Here is a 5,807-nt window from a genome sequence, read left to right as displayed (position 1 = left end):
ATGCAAATAATCCCATTTTGGAAAAATTTGCTTAGAAGACCCATCTCAATCTTCACATCCTATGATAAACCTCCACAAATGAAGCAAGGTCCCTGTTAGGAAAATCATAAGCAAAAGGAAATAAAACTGAAGTTCAAAAATAAACTCTTGCTTCCATATATGGAGTTCACTGGCGAATTATTTTTTTCCTCTCCATGAAAGTAACTAGACTTGGAGTTCTTATAGTTTCTGCAACAGTTTATAAAACAATGACTCTGAAAAGGACAACAAACAACCTGAGCCCTTCAGTCTGTTAATATTTGTATATGTCAAAGCAACAAGACTTTCATTTAGCTAACAGGGAAAACTATGGGAAAAAAAAAAAAAACAGAACAAATGAATAAAATTTAAGTGAAGATGATACTGAAAATGATCATGAAAATTTATTTATTAACAAATTTTCAAACATTGTGGATTCTAAACTTTAAATTGAATTCTAATCTTTGATTTCAGGGTTTCCTGACACTCTGTAAATAGCTCAGTATTTTTCTTAAACTCATAAAATTGGTGAGAGCAGACACAGTTCTGCTCTAAAAGAATTTAAATAATTGGTGCACAAAAGAAATACATACATAGAATTTCTCCTCAAAATCTTTCTTTGTCTCAAGTACAAAAAAGTTTTCTTAAGAAAACAAAAAATCTTCTTCCTCCCGGATGCCTGGGAGCCTCAGTAGGTTAACTGTCTGCCTTGGGCTAAGGTCAGAATCCCAAAGTCCTGGGATCAAGCCACATACTGGGCTCCTGCTCAGTGAAGAATCTGTTTCTCCCTTTCCCACTGTCCCCCACTCCCAGGTCATACTCTATCATTTACTTTCTCTCAAATAGGTTAATACAATCTTTAAAAAAAAAAAAAGTGGCGGGGTACATGGGTTTGTTTGTTTGTTTGAATGGGTTGCCTTGGGCTCTGGTCCTGGGATCAAGTCCTGTGTCTGGCTCCCAGCCCAGCAGGGAGTCTGAGTCTCCCTTTACCCCCTCCCCCTCACTGGTATGTGCCCATGCACTCACTCTCTCCTAAATAAATAAATAAATGAATAAAACCATTAAGAAGCACATACATAAAGGAGGACATAAAGGAGGTGGAACAGTGATATTGAGAAAGAAGGGTTGCATTGTCACACTTGAGAAAATCTTAGTTAAACAAGTTTATTGACTAAAATACTTCTCAAAGGCTTTAATACGCTTTAATATCCTACTCGTTGGGGTTTTTTACTACCATAGTGTAACAAGCTGCCATTCGAGTACAGATATGATGCAAACTCCTTTAAAACAGTGTCACAAGCTCACGTGAATTTATCTAAAAGTGGAACATGATCTCTAGTTCATACTGTTCACAGAGATCATATCCAACATTACTAAAAATTCCACATTCAGGGATACCTGGGTGACTCAGTGGGTTAAAGCCTCTGGCTTCAGCTCAGGTCATGATCCCAGGGTCCTGGGATAGAGCCCAGCATCAAGCTCTCAGCTCAGTGGGGAGCCTGCTTCCCTTCCTCTCTCTCTGCCTACTAGTGATCTCTCTCTGTCAAATAAATAAATAAAATCTTTTTTTAAAAAAATGCCACATTCAGGCTAATTACAAATTTAGGTTACCTGCTTAGTTCCTAAAGGCATTAAAATTTGTAATCTCTGATTCGAACAATCTATTCTAGATTTAAATCTAGACCTCTTAAACCAACTACCTAGGAAAATTTCCATTAGGGCATATGACACCAGGTTGGGTGCTCCCCTTTGAAGGCAATTTGATAAAATATAGATAATCCTAGCTTTCAGCACTAAATATTCCATTGTTTGGTAATTTCACTCACTAAAATGAAAAGGGTATACACTGAATAAAATTTCTTCAGGTGGAAAAATGGTAAATCTAGCTTGTTATATCACCAAGGAATAAAGGAAAGAGCTTCATGCTAAACTCTTCAATACTACCAAATTTGCTTTAGATTGCAATAGCTTAACATCATAAAGTCCAATGAAGGAAGCTAACTAGAATGTGCTAATAAATAAAGCTACCTTAAGGGAATGATGGAAAGAGGCTGGAGAGAAAAAAGTGTCTAGTCTTTGAAGCAACAAACATCTTAGATATTTGAGATTTCCACTAGAGTTAATAAACTTTCAACGAAGATATGATGGTATTGGTTATCATTTATATTAAGCAGGCTAGAGACTTACATCTTCAAATTATATGCCTTGGAGCACAGTGATTGCTGTGAATCTGTGCTCTTAGCCAGTATTGATCAGCAGTGCTTGCAAAAACACAAGACAACCAAAAATGCTCCAACAATGAGGCAGTTGGCATGAGGTGGGAAAATAATACCATGTCCTATTTCCTTCCTGTATGATGTCTATATTCCTTTTCAATTTTTAAATTTTATTTATTTTGTTGATAGAGAAAGACACAACAAGAGAAGGAACACAAGCAAGCAGAGCGGGAGAGGGAGAACAGGCTTCCCATGGAGCAGGGAGCCCGACGCATGGCAGATCCCAGGACACCAGCACCATGACCTGAGTAAAAGGCAGATGCTTAACAACTAAGCCACCCAGGACCCCTTGATATCCACATTTCATGAAAATGAAAACAAAACTAGTTTTCAAACTAATGGAGATGAAAAGGGATTTGGGTTTAGAACCCTGAAGTATATTTTGAACTTATAGTTGATAATGAAATGAAAAGGCACTGTAAGAAGTTTGCAATACACTGCTATAAACATCGTAGAATTCACAGAACCACAGGGTGCCTGTATCACCAAACTAACCAATTTGGTTTTTTTTTCTTTCAAATAACCTCTATACTTCAGAAATTTTATTCTGTGAAAGTGAACAAAAGGTTATTTACTCACTTTTAGGAAATGTCTAGATTTCTCACAAAACAGTTAATTGCAATAGAACAGTATTTGACGTATATAATGCATAAATAATGTGCTTTATCATGGCAACTTTTAGTATTCCTCTTCATGTTATCCTTTTGAAATAATTTTTCAAAATGACCATACAGACAAAGCCTGAAAAACGTATCCACAGTCCAAATAGAATATAAACTATTGATGTGGTCCACCGCTTTCTGTCAAAAAGTCTAAGTGAAATTGCACAAAGAGTCTAGTTACTCCCCAGGCTATATTCTCGGACCCTCTATAGAAACACTCCCAATACTGTATATGTATTTGAATTATCAAAGAATTAGTGTAGATTTGTTTCACTGCTATGATGGTATAAATACAAAATAGTTTTATGCCACCAATGTTTTAAGCAAACAACGTTTTAAGCAACCAGTGCTATATATATATATAAACTAAATACACTCAAATGAGGAGAGTGAAAAAAGAGAACCATGACAATGAGCTAATTCACATACCCTTGAATTCTGCCATTCTAACAAATTCTTTCTGTGCAATTTTGATGTTTTTTAAAAAGTTGTATTTGTAATCATCAACAGTAGTATTTAAACAGCAGGCATTAATAAGTTTTCCAAGAAGGCAGAAATCTTAGGTCAAGGCGGCCTGGTAAGAAATACCGGGCAAATATCCATGACATGACTGAATAAGGTGTTACAAAAGGCAGTTACAAAAGGAGATAAGTCTATCAGCACAAAATAAGTAAAGATGGACTTAGGGCTGCCTCACTGTGGAACTCCAGGGCAATATTCACATCACAGTCTTCACAATGGATCCCCAGCAGCTGCAAGGTGTTGAGATTCATGGTCATATGTGAAAGCAATGGAGCCTAGGCAGATAAACAGGAAATGCCAGGGAAATCAGGTAGCACTTTTCAAGGGTCAAGACATGGGGAATTAAATTCCGAGTCTGGATTCTAATCTCTGGGAATACATAATGATAAAGAAAATTTAAGAACATAATTACAAAGGAACTCAAATACTGGGCAAAGAATCAAGTGCAGGAGAAAACAGAAGCCTAGTTCTGGTGATTGTAGGAGGCAGGGACCTACCTCCCTGATCTTAGCAAAGGAAAAAAGGAGAGAAAACACTTCCAAGAATTAAGACAAAAATCAAAATGGCTGCACTAATGTTTCAGTGAGGCTAGATTTTAAAAATAACCTTTTTCCTCTCCTTCAAACTTCCCCTCCTCCATTGTTAGCCTTTTGTTTCAGGAACCCTGTACCACCCAAAACACAAGACAAAGGAAACTAGTAGTATACACACAGGATTCCTAGCAAAACCAACTAGATCCCTTATTTCTCTAGAAAACTCCCCAACCCCCTCAGTTGGGCTTGCAGTTCTTGAAAGACATAGATTGCCACAGACTCCTTTGCTGAGAAAAGCAATAAAGCTATTGTTCCTCTTTATCACAAACTCAGTCTTCATGCTGTCTTGGCTCTGAAGCACCTAGGTCAGTTTTTGACAAGAAGGCAAGAAAAGAGGGGCCCCTGGGTGGCTCAGTAGATTGAGGCCTCTGCCTTCAGCTCAGGTCATCATCCCAGGGTCCCGGGATGGAGCCCAGCATTGGGCTCTCTGCTCAGCAGGGAGTCTGCTTTCCTTCCTCTCTCTGCCTGCCTCTCTGCCTACATGTGATTTCTGTCTCTCAAATAAATAAATAAAATCTTAAAAAAAAAAAAAAGAAGGCAAAAAAGGGCTCAATTATTATACAAAGTTAGAAAGACTGATTCAGCAAGAGTACGTAGTGTTGAGCTAGTGACCAAAATTACTTAAATTCCCTTTATCAGAAAAAAGGACTACTGCCAGAATTTTTGGTAATTTTCAAACTACTGATACTTTGTAAATTACCCCTAATTTGGAATTCAGATGTATTTGAGGGTAGAACTCAGTCAACCTTTTAATATACCAGCCCTGTACACCCCACTGTAGGATGCCTTGTTCTGTGCAGAATATTAAAAAATAGAAGTTGTCGAAGTCTAACACCAAACAGTCTGCACAAAAATGAAAAACGTCATCCAGCTACAAAGATGGTTGATCCACCCCATGCCAAAGACACATGTGTTTCCAAGCATGGTGAAAAGAAAATAAATAGATGATTAAAATAATACTTCCCACATAAATTACTAATATTATCATTTGCTTAGCCATATCTACTCCCCATCCCAACATTCAACCAGCTACCTATATCTAGTTCAGCCTTGAGATATTAAAACCAGAAGCACTATCCAATCACATAAACTTTTATCTGTAAAAAGCTGTTGGGGCCTTTTTCTTCATACGTGTTATTACAGTGTTTACATATCTGACGAAGCTGGAGGAAGTCACTAAAGGACCGCTTAGGTGAAGACATATTTGCCAAATAACACATTCCCAGCTAATAAGTGAAACTCAAGATAATTCTACTATTTACTTACGCCTATATATTTTTATTATTTTTTTAATAGAGAACACTTCAGAAATTTGCATGTTACCCTTGCGCAGGGACCATGTTAATCTTCTCTGTATCATTCCAATTTTAGTATATGTGATGCCAAAGCAAGGCCTAGTTACACCCATTTTTAAAAAAATAAACTCTCCAACATCTTTAAAAAAAATAGATGAAATTCATATTTATCTGGAGGAAAGCATTAATATAAATGAATGCTACTTAAAAAATAAATCTATATTCTTCAAAAACTATGAAATATGTATGTATAAGTTATTATATCAAACTATCCACATTCAGCATAAAAAGGTGTGATTTTTTTTCTTTTTTTTAAATCTCCATCATGATTACCTAACCTCTTCACACACCACCCATCTGGTAACCATCAGTTTGTTCTCTGTAGGTAAGAGTCTGTTTCTTGGTTTGCCTCTCACTCTCTTTTTTTCTGCTCCCTTTGTT

At 36.8% G+C, this 5,807-nt stretch overlaps 1 non-coding gene across 1 annotated transcript; it reads right to left on the bottom strand.

The window, feature by feature from the left end:
- Positions 1–5,359: 5,359 nt before the first annotated feature.
- LOC116882163 lies at positions 5,360–5,462 on the bottom strand. Its single transcript, XR_004385562.1, has one exon. It is a non-coding gene; the product is annotated as a U6 spliceosomal RNA (small nuclear RNA).
- Between the last annotated feature and the right edge of the window lie 345 nt (positions 5,463–5,807).

Source organism: Lontra canadensis, unplaced genomic scaffold (genome assembly GCF_010015895.1).
Source record: "Lontra canadensis isolate GAN:19392208 unplaced genomic scaffold, GSC_riverotter_1.0 scaffold81, whole genome shotgun sequence".
NCBI classification, from domain to species: Eukaryota; Metazoa; Chordata; class Mammalia; order Carnivora; family Mustelidae; genus Lontra; species Lontra canadensis.
This window is presented reverse-complemented; position numbering and strand designations above follow the sequence as displayed.